Source organism: Pristiophorus japonicus, unplaced genomic scaffold (assembly GCF_044704955.1).
Source record: "Pristiophorus japonicus isolate sPriJap1 unplaced genomic scaffold, sPriJap1.hap1 HAP1_SCAFFOLD_94, whole genome shotgun sequence".
NCBI lineage: Eukaryota > Metazoa > Chordata > Chondrichthyes > Pristiophoridae > Pristiophorus > Pristiophorus japonicus.
The window spans coordinates 81,657-93,101 of NW_027254868.1; positions in this window are offsets into that span (position 1 = coordinate 81,657).

Consider the following 11,445-nt stretch of genomic DNA (forward strand, 5'->3'; position numbering starts at 1 on the left):
CAGAGTCAGTACCTTCATGGGAGGGGAACCAGTGTGTGTAGAACTGAACCCAGACAGAGTCAGTACCTTCAGGGGAGGGGAACCAGTGAGTGTAGAACTGAACCGAGCCAGAGTCAGTACCTTCAGGGGAGGGGAACCAGTGAGTGTCGAACTGAACCCAGCAGCTTCAGGGGAGGGGAACCAGTGAGTGTCGAACTGAACACAGCCAGAGTCAGCACCTTCAGGGGAGGAGAACCAGTGAGTGTGGAACTGAACCCAACCAGAGTCAACACCTTCAGGGGAGGAGAGGAAGGAGAACCAGTGAGTGTAGAACTGAACCCAGCATAGGATATTAAGGGAATAAAGGGATATGAGGATAGTGCAGGAAAGTGGAGTTGTGGTAGAAAATCAACCGTGATCTTATTGAATGGCGGAGCAGGCTCGAGTTGCCGAATGACCTACTCCTGCTCCTAGTTTTTATGTATGTTCTTGTATTGATTCACGACTGGATGTGGCAGGACTGCAGAGCTTTGATCTGATTCATTGATTGTGGGATTGCTTAGCCCTGTTTATACCATGCTGCTCCCGCTGCTTAGTATGCATGTAGTCCTGTGTTGCAGCTTCCCCAGGCTGGTACCTCCTTTCTTGGTACGCCTGGTACTGCTCCTGACATGCTCCTCTGCACTCCTAATTGAACCAGGGTTGATGGTAATGTTAGAGTGAGGGATATGCCAGACCATGAGGTTACAGATTGTGGTGGAATACAATGCTGCTGCTGATGCCCCATTTTCAGCTGCTAGATCTGTTCTGCATCTATCCCGTTTAGCACGGTGATGGTGCCACACAACACATTTGAGAGTGTGTTCGGTGTGACTTTGTCTCCACAATGACTGTGTGCGGTGGTCACTGCTACCAATGCTGTCATAGACAGAGGCAGCTCCATGTGGGACAGGCTCGATGTACCCGCTGGTCTTTACCTGTCCGTCATTGTTCGTATCTGTGACAGGTAGATTGGTGAGGACCAGCTCAAGTAGGTTTTTTCCTCGTGTTGGTTCCCTCACCATCTGCTGCAGGCCCAGTCTGGCAGATATGTCCTTCAGGACTCAGCCAGCTCAGTCAGTAGTGGTACTCCCGAGTCACTCTTGGTGATGGACATTGAAGTTCCCCACCCAGAGTACATTGTGTGCCCTTGCTACCCTCAGTGCTTCTTCCAAGCTTAAACCAGTGTGAGTAATAGAATAGATTAGATTATAAAGTGAGATGTTTATACCTATAATTGTGAAACTATAAGAATTAACAGGAAGCATGGGAGTTTAGGGATAATGAGAAAATTACTGAAGAAAAGTAACATCTGGGAACCAGGGAAAGTGTCCTTGTAAATCACAGATTAGAGAAATTCCAACTGTCTTTTCCTCATCACATTACAGAAAAGAGAGGGTATAGAAGAGATTTACCAGGATGTTGCCTGGACTGGAGAATTTTAGGAATGACGAAAGATTGGATAGGCTGGGGTTGTTTTCTTTGGAACAGAGGAGGCTGAGGGGAGACCTTATTGAGGTTTATAAAATGATGTGGAGCCTAGATGGAGTGGATAGGAGGGACCTATTCCCCTTAGCAGAGGGGTCAATAAATGCGGCATAGATATAAAGTAATTGGTAGAAACGTAGAAATTTATAGCGCAGGAGGCCATTTCGGCCCATCGTATCCACGCCGACCGATAAAGAGCCGCACGGCCCTCGGTCAGCAGCCCTGAAGGTTACATCTAAACCTATGAGCAATGAACAATGGCGGAAAGGTGAAGAGCACCCGGGCCAACCAGTCCGCCTCACACAACTGCGACACCCCTTACACTGAAACATTCCACACTCCACCCCAACTGGAGCCATGTGATCTCCTGGGAGAGGCAAAAACCAGATAAAAACTCAGGCCAATTGGGGGAAAAAAAATCTGGGAAAATTCCTCTCTGACCCATCCAGGCGATCCAAACTAGTCCAGGAGATCACCCTGGCCATATTCGATTTGCTGCAGTACTTACCATCGTATCTGCGCCAGCCAACAGGAGGTTATCCAGTCTAATCCCAATTACCAGCTCGAGGGCCGTAACCCTGCAGATTACGGCACTTCAAGTGCCCATCCAAGCACCTTTTAAATGTGGTGAGCGTTTCTGCATCCACCACCCTTCCAGGCAGTGAGTTCCAGACCCACACAACCCTCTGCGTGAAGAAGCATCCCCTCTGAGCCATCCACCAACCACCTTAAAACTGTGCCCCCCTCGTAATTGACCCCTCTACCAAGGGAAATAGACCCTTGCTATCCAATATATCCAGGCCTCCCAAAATGTTGTCACCTCAATAAGGTCTCCTCTCAGCCTCCACTGTTCCAATGGGAGCAAACCCAGACTATCCAATCTGTTCTCACAGCTAAGATGCTGCATTCCAGGCAGCATCCTAGTAAATCTCTGCACCCTCTCTGGTACAATCACATCCTTCCTATAATACACAACCAGAACTCCAGCTGTGGTCTAACCAGAGTATTATACAATTGAAGCATAACCTCCCTGCTCTTGTATTCTGTGCTTTGGCCAATAAAGGCAAGTATTCAGTCTGTCTTCTTAACCACCTTATGCACCCGGCCTGCTACTTTCAGGGATCTGTGGACTAATGGTGGAGCTTTGGAGGCGTGGCCTGATCATTTGGAGCCTGGCGCAGTGAGAGAAGGATCTCCCTGCTGTTGCTCCTGCCTGGAAGACCTGGAATGAGCCCTGTGAAACAGCCCAGGGAGAGGAGGAAGGGGCTTACTAGAATTCCAATTCATCCAGAGGGAGAGGAGGAGAGCAGAAATTTCAACATCGTTATTACTTTTACAAAGAGTTGGAGAGAGGGGGAAAAGAATAACCTGAGAAAACACCATCCAGTGTGGAAGGAGGGAGAGCCATTTCTACAATCTTCGACAGGTGGGTGTGTTTTGGTGTATCGGTGGGGGGAGGAAATAAGACCATCTCGAGGGCTGGAACATCGCGGGGGGTGTGTGTGTGTGTGGAAGTGTGTGTGGTGGTCTTGCTTACAGCTGGACCCCCACACACCACTGAAGCACCCCTCCCCCATTGCGTAGCCTGGGATAGCTGGAACTACCTGGCTGAAGTATTACTAATCACCCTATTAAACATCGTTGGGAGTGTGTGCCCAGGTGGGTCCAGCTGCCCCAAGTGAAGACATCTTCTCCCCCCACCCGAAGACCATCTCCAAGGACTGTGTCTTGTTTTTTTTTCCATTATCTGGGGAGTGCACCGCAGAAAAACGTCCACACATCACTGTGAGGGGAGACCTGCCCTCGCAGCTTCCCTCTTTCCCACCCCACCCTCTCTCTCTCTGTCATTCTCTCTGTCTCTCCCCTCTCTCTCTGAAAGCCCCTTTCCTCCTTAAATTAAAGTTAATGAAGACAACTGAGCAGAGGGAGCAAGGCCCCTCCCCATTCGTTAACTATGGGAGAGGTGTGCCCTATTGAGAGCTCCCTCTGCTCATAAATTCAAACGAGGCCAATTAAAGACCATTAAGGCCTGTGACTTTGGGGTGGGTGTAGCCCTTAAAGGGACCACGTGATGGCGACTCCATCCATGCCGGTGGCAGGCCCAGCTCGGACATATGCGCAGGTGGCGTCCACATCCACGGTGCCTCCTGCTGCCCTGCCACCATTCAGACTAATTACTAAGAAAAACGGGGTCAAGAGCTACACTCAGCCCACAATGAGCATCGAGGAGTGCGTGCGGGCGATGGCTGGGGTAGTCGGCCTCTCCGCCATTGTCGCAGCCTCCAAGATGTCTGGGAAGGCCGTATTCTTCCTGGGGTCGGAGCGGGCGGTGTCCCTGGCCCTCGAAAAGGGGCTCACATTGGACGGGACGTTCCTGCCGGTGGACCCTCTCGAGGCCGCCGCGTAGAGGGTCATCATGTCGAACGTCCCGCCCTTTGTTCCCGCTGAGCTCCTCCTCCCCCACCTACACCGACTGGGGGAGGTAAGGTCGGGGATCAACCCCATACCGCTTGGCCTCAGGGAGAGCAGCCTGCGCCACGTGTTCTCCTTCCGCCGCCAGCTCTTTGTCCGGCTGGCGCGGGAGGACATGACGGAAGGGCATTTTAATGTGGTGCACGAGGGGACTGCCTACCGCGTCTTCTGCCGTCGGACGGCGTGCGGTGCCATGCCTGTAGGGTGGTGGGGCACATTCGCAAGAACTGCCCCAGCTCCAAAGCCGCCAAACCACCGACGACGGCCAAGGCTGGCGCCGCCGCCATCCCTCCCCCGAGTGGCGTCCGCGTACCGGGAGCTGTCGGTGTGCGGGCATCGTCGGGGGCCTTTGTTTTCACGGCCTCTGGCGGGGGGGGAGGGAGAGCGTCCGATCAGAAAGAAGGCGCGGAGGAAGGCGAAACATCTCGAGGCTGGTCCCCTCAGTGCGCCAGACAGTCTGATCACCGCGCTCAGCCCAACCCTGCCACCGGCGAGCGCGGGGTGCCCTGAGCCCGTGCCTGAGCCCTTGACCAATATCACAGAGGGGCTCGGGCGCGGGCAAGACAAGTAAAAGGGGGTGGCGGAGCGGGAGGCCTCGGCAGACATGGAGGTCTCCCTGCCTCCGCGCACCCCCAGGAACAAAGGAGGCACCGCTCCAATGAAGCGAAGGGGGAACAACATCCCTCCGCGGAGGAGTCGGTGCCCGTCGCGTGTCCCGCGTCCCCCACCAGCGCCCCCAAGCAGCGCCGTAGACGGGAGGAATCTGTCCCCGGGGAGGGTCAGACAGTCGAGGCTGCCCAGCCACTGCCTCCCGGGATCTGCCTGTCGTGGGGGGCGTGGGGCCAGCGGAAGAATGCGTAGCCGCCGGGTCGAGCGTCCCGGGGACTGAAGCGGGCGGGGCCGAAAAGGCCGAACCTGAGCCCGACCAGACAACACCCAACTTCCCCCGGGATTTGCTCGACTCGGCAGAAACTGAAAACATGATTAATTCCACAGAACATCCACACGCTGGGCCGGGGGGTGGCGGCGGGGAGGGAGAAGAACAACAACCCTCGCCCCCTACTGTGGAGCTGGGGGAATTGGAGGACCTGGAACATTACTTTGGCCAGGTCTCTCCGCCTTCCCCGGCTCCTGGGGCGGAGGAGGAACCCCTTCCGCTGTCGCTTCCTGACCCAGCACTGATTTTAAAAGAGCCCAGTGGGGACTCCTCTGCCGACGATCCTGGGGGTGGGATCGGGGCAGAGCCAGGGCCGGATGGAGCGGCCGGGCCGTTTGCCGTTCCTCGTGCGGTCGACGGGCCGGCTGCTAGCGGCGATCTCCCGGAGGGGGACGGGGACTTGGTGGAGGACGCGGGAGAAGATCTAGAGTCCATCGCCAGTGAGGCGGTGGAGCTGCTCGGGTCCGCCGCTGAGACCCTCCTCATTCCCATAGAGGAAATCTGGGACTTTTTGGTCCAGTGCTGGGGTCGCCGCGACCGAGCCCGTCTGGCCCTGGAAAGATGGTCTGAGCCGGGGCTGCTCGTCGCGTCCGTCCGCGCCGCCACGAAAACCATGGCCGCGGGCGGGCCCTTCTCAAAGGCTCAAGGCCTTGAGATGCGCCGGCTCAAAAAGTTCCTCGCTGGGCTGCTGAAGGAGTGGAGGGCAACAAACGACTCCACATTCCCCCCCACAATAACTTAGGTAGAGGTTGCACTATGCTCTTGTCATGAAGATAACCATAGCCAGCCTCAACATCAACGGCAGCAGAGAGGCACACCGTAGATTTAACAATTTTTCGCTCCTGCGGGAGGGGAAATATGCGGTGTGCTTCCTGCAAGAAACCCACACCGTTCCGGGAGACGAAGCCACGTGGCTCCTGGAATGGCAAGGAGAGGTCCGCATGAGCCACCTCACCGCCACTTCTAGTGGGGTGGCCATCTTGCTGGCCCCGCATTTTCAGCCTTGATCTTGGGGGTCGAGGAGCCCGTGCCAGGCCGCTTGCTGCACGTAACGGTTCGCCTGGGGGACGTGCCGCTCCATCTCGTGAACGTGTACGCCCCTCAGCCCGGCCCACAGCAAACGCGCTTCTTCGAAGAGGTGTCCGCTCTTCTTGGCTCCGTCGACGTCGGCGACTGTATTGTCCTCGGGGGGGATTTTAACTGCACCCTCGAGGCGAGGGACCGCTCCGGTCTCCCACAGAGCATGACGGCGATGGAGAAGTTGAGGGACCTGGTCGGGTCCTTCGACTTGGTGGACGTCTGGCGAAATCTCCATCCCGACTCCAGCACCTTTACTTGGGTGAGGCCTGGAGTAGGATGGTCCAGAGTCGACCGCCTTGACTTGTCTCGGGCGTACGTTTCCTGCATCCCGGCGGCCTCCATGCGGCCAGTGCCGTGTTCGGACCACCACCTGGTGTGGGCGGAGCTCGCTTCGCTCCGCGCGAGGACGTGGTCCGCGTACTGGCACTTTAACAACTGGCTGCTGGAGGACGTGCGGTTCCAGGACTCATTCCGTCGATTCTGGTCCGACTGGAGAAGGAAGCAGTGGGGCTTCCCCTTGAGGCTATAGTGGGACGTGGGCAAGGCTCACATCCGCGTCTTCTGTCAAGAGTACGCGAGGGGGTCGACCAAGAGGCGGGCGGCAAGGGTCGGGCGCCTAGAAAAAGAGGTGCTCGACCTGGAGTCCCGTCTTGGTCAAGTCGTCGGGGACCCGGCCCTGCGGACAGTGTTCAAAGCGAAGAAGGCCGCGCTGAAGGACCTGCAGCTCGTCGGGTCCTGAGGCGCGTTCGTGAGGTCGCGGATCCGGTTCCTGCGAGATCTGGACCACGGCTCCCCCTTCTACTCGCTGGAAAAAAGGCAGAGTGTCCGTAAGCAGCTCTTGACGCTGCTGGCCGACGACGGCTCTCTCGTCTCGGATCTGGAGGGCGTCAACAACAGGGCCCGTGAATATTACGGGGCTCTGTTCTCTCCGGATCCGTCCAGCGAGGAAGCGCGTAGAGTTTTGTGGGAGGACCTGCTGAAGGTCAGCCCGGAGGGCGCCGAAAATCTGGAAGCTCCGCAAAGCCTGGCGGAGCTGACCGGCGCCATCGACCGGCTATCGAGGGGAAAAGCCCCGGGGCTGGACGGGCTGACCGTGGAGTTCCACAGGGCTTTCTGGGACGTCCTGGGGTGCGACTACGCGCGGGTCCTGGGGGAAAGTCTGGCGACCGGGGAGATGCCCCTCTCTTGGCGCAGGGCAGTCATCGTCCTGCTGCCTAAGAAGGGCGATCTCCGCCTCCTTAAGAACTGGCACCCGGTCTCCCTCCTCACCACGGACTACAAAATCTTCGCCAGGGCGATGTCTGCTCGCCTTGGCACCGTGCTGGACCACATGATCCACCCCGACCAGTCCTACACGGTCCCGGGCCGAACAATCCACGATAATCCATCTGGTCCGGGACCTCATCCATTGTTCCCAGGAGGCTGGTCTGTCGGTCGCCTTCCTATCCGTCGACCAAGAGAAGGTGTTCGACAGGGTGGATCATGACTATCTGCTCGGAATTCTGCGCGCTTTCGGGTTCGGAACGCATTTCGTCGCCCGGGTCTCACTTTTGTACGCCGCCGCGGAGTGAGGATTAAGGTTAACGGGTCCTTGACGGCGCACCTTTGCTTTAGGAGAGGGGTGCGCCAGGGATGCCCCATGTCCGGCCAGTTATACGCCGTTTGCGTGGAGCCTTTCCTGCGCCTCTTGCGGACGAGGTTGACGGGACTGGCTCTGCAAGGGCCGGGCGTGGAGGTCGTCCTCTCGGCTTACGCCGATGACGTGCTCCTCGCGGTAGAGGATCCCGCTGACCTGCGGAGGATGTGTGAGTGCCAGGAAATTTACTCGGCCGCGTCCTCCACCAGGATCAACTGGGACAAATGTTCCGGTCTCCTGGTAGGTCAGTGGCGGGTGGACTCCCTGCCGGATGAGCTCAGGCCTTTTGCCTGGAGCACGACCCATCTCCTCTATCTGGGAGTCTACCTTAGCCCCGACGAGGAAGCCTGGCCGGCGAACTGGCAGGAGCTGGAGGCCAAGGTCGCCGCTCACCTTGGGCGCTGGACAGGACTGCTCCGAGTGCTGTCCTACAGGGGTCGAGCGCTAGTCATAAACCAGCTGGTGGCCGCAATGCTGTGGTACCGGTTGGTCACTTTGACCCCTCACCCTGCGTTTGTCGCCAAGATACAGAAGAAGCTGGTGGACTTCTTCTGGAACAACAGGAAGCACTGGGTCTCTGCCGCGGTCTTGAATCTCCCGCTTGAGGAGGGCGGTCAGTCGTTTTTGTGCATCAGCGCCCAGCTCGCGACTTTCCGTCTTCAGACCCTGCAGAGATACCTTTACGTCGAGCCCCCTCCTAGGTGGTGTGCTCTGGCGACATATTTCTTCCGCCAGCAGCGTGACCTCAATTACGACACGCAGCTCCTGTCTGTGAACTAGGGGGGTGTCAGAACCGCCCTCCGGGAGCTGCCTGTCTTTTACAAGGAACTCATCAGGGTCTGGAATAAAGTCTCCACCAAGCGCAGCTCTCCGCCGGCTGGAGTGGCGGCCGTCCTGCAGGAGCCGCTGCTCGGGAATCCGTACCTCCACGACCGAGGTTTCAGGTGGCGGTCGGAAGAGAGGGCTGTGGCTGGTGAGGTGACCAGGGTCAGGGACCTGCTCGATGGCGGAGGAGCGGGCTGGATGGCGCCAGACACGCAGGCGCGGCGCCTAAATTCAGCCGACGTCCGCCGCGCGGCCGAAGCCATCGAGTCGCTAAAAAGAGCCCTGGGCCCCGACTCCATTAGGTGCATCGAGGAGGCTCAAGCACGTGGGGAGATCCCGTCGGAACTGACCCCCATCCGGACGGAATTCCTCATCGGCGCCAAACCATGGAACCTCCCTCGTGGGCCGGCGCCTTACAACTTGAGCCGCCTCAAGGAAATCCCCTCCGTGCCTTTCAGTTCCGCGCGGAGGGGTTTCCTGTACGGGCTGCTCCTGCACACTCTCAACTTTGCCATCCTCGCCGGCCGTCCGGACACGCCATGGCGTAACATCTTGCTGTCCGGATCTGGTGGGGGTCCCCGATGAAGGGCACTCTATGCGGGAGTCCTCCCACTATTCATCGGGGACTTGGCCTGGAGGGTGGTGCACGGAGCATTGCCGTGCAACAAATTTTTAAGCCGTTTCACGGACTCCCAGGAAGCCTGCAATTTCTGCGGTCTGGAGGAGTCCGTGTTCCATGTTTTTATTGAGTGCACAAGGTTGCAGCCCCTGTTTCATTATCTAAAGGGGCTGCTCCTGAAATTCTGGCTGCACTTCAGTCCCACTCTCCTGATCTTTGGGCACCCTATGTGGAGGGGAGCGGGTAGGTCCGAGGGCCTCCTCATAGGACTGCTCCTGGGCACGGCCAAGGGTGCCATCAGCCGGTCCAGGCAGCGGGCGGTCGAGGGGGTCGTTCAACCTGACTGCCTGCCTCTCTTCCGCTCTTACATCCGGTCCAGGGTGTCCTTGGAGATGGAGCACGCGGTGTCCACTGGTACGCTCGCGGCCTTCCGCGAGAGGTGGGCACCGGAGGGACTGGAGTGCATCGTCACCCCCGGCAACCAAACTTTAATTTGATTTTACGTTTTAATTGCCGGTGCTTTTAGTGTCCCCCTCCCCTTTTATAGGGGGCACTGGAGGAAAAAAAGTGATTTAGTGCCCAAAAAAAAACCCGAAAAAAAAAAAAAAGAGGGCCTTGTAAATGTCTGGTGTGTCATCCAGGGCGGGTGGCACCGATTAATGTTTTAGTTTTGCAGATAAACTCCAAAAAGGGTTTCATGCACAAGAACCCCCAGGTCCCTCTGCACCGCAGCATGTTGCAATTTCTCCCCATTCAACTAATATTTCCTTTTACTGTTTTTTTTCCAAGGCGGATGACCTCACACTTTCCGACATTGTATTCCATCTGCCAAACCTTAGCCCAAGCGCTTCACCTATCTAAATCTCTTTGCAGCCTCTCTGTGTCCTCTGCACAACCCGTCTACATAATCCGCTTTCCCACTAATCTTTGTGTCATCTGCAAATTTTGTTACACTACACACTGCCCCCTCTTCTAGGTCATCTATGTATATTGTAAACAGTTGTGGTCCCAGCACCGATCCCTGTGGCACACTACTAACCACCGATTTCCAACCCGAAAAGGACCCATTTATCCCGACTCTGCTTTCTGTTTGCCAGCCAATTCTCTATCCATGCTAATACATTTCCTCTCACTCCGCGTATCTTTATCTTCTGCAGTAACCTTTTGTGTGGAACCTTATCGAATGCCTTTTGGAAATCTAAATACTCCACATCCATCGGTACACCTCTATCCACCATGCTCGTTATATCCTCAAAGAATTCCAGTAAATTATTTAAACATGATTTCCCCTTCATGAATCCATGCTGCGTCTGCTTGATTGCACTATTCCTATCTAGATGTCCCGCTATTTCTTACTTTATAATAGTTTCAAGAATATTCCCCACTACAGATGTTAAACTACCCGGCCTATAGTTACCTGCCTTTTGTCTGCCCCCCTTTTTAAACAGAGGCATTACATTCGCTGCTTTCCAATCCACTGATACCTGCCCAGAGTCCAGAGAATTTTGGTAGATTATAACGAATGCCTCTGCTATAACTTCCGCCATCTCTTTTAATACCGTGGGATGCATTTCATCAGGACCAGGGGCCTTGTCTACCTTGAGTCCCATTAGCCTGTCCAGCATTACCCCCCTAGTGATAGTGATTGTCTCAAGGTCCTCCCTTCCCACGTTCCTGTGACCAGCAATTTTTGGCATGGTTTTTGTGTCTTCCACTGTGAAGACCGAAGCAAAATAATTGTTTAAGGCCTCAGCCATTTCTACATTTCCCATTATTAAATCCCCCTTCTCATCTTCTAAGGGACCAACATTTACTTTAGTCATTCTTTTCCGTTTTATGTATCTGTCAAAGCTTTTACTATCTATTTTTATGTTTTACTTTCGTAATCTATCTTTCCTTTCTTTATTGCTTTCTTAGTCATTCTTGATTGAGGTGAGGAAGTAGTGTCTCAAGCGAGCATACTATGCTTAAACAAAGGGGACTACAGTGGGATGAGGGCAGAGTTGGCTGAAGTAGACTGGAAACACAGACTAAACGGTGTCGTTTAAAATTTTCCCAATCTTCTAGTTTCCCACTAACCTTGGCCACCTTATACGCATTGTTTTTTAATTTGATACTCTCCTTTATTTCCTTGGTTATCCACGGCTGGTTATCCCTTCTCTTACCGCCCTTTTTCACTGGAATATATTTTCGTTGAGCACTTTGAAAGGGCTCCTTAAAAGTCCTCCACTGTTCCTCAATTGTGCCACCGTTTAGTCTGTGTTCCCAATCTACTTTAGCCAACTCTGCCCTCATCCCACTGTAGTCCCCTTTGTTTAAGCATAGTACACTCATTTGAGATACTACTTCCTCACCCTCAATCTGTATTAC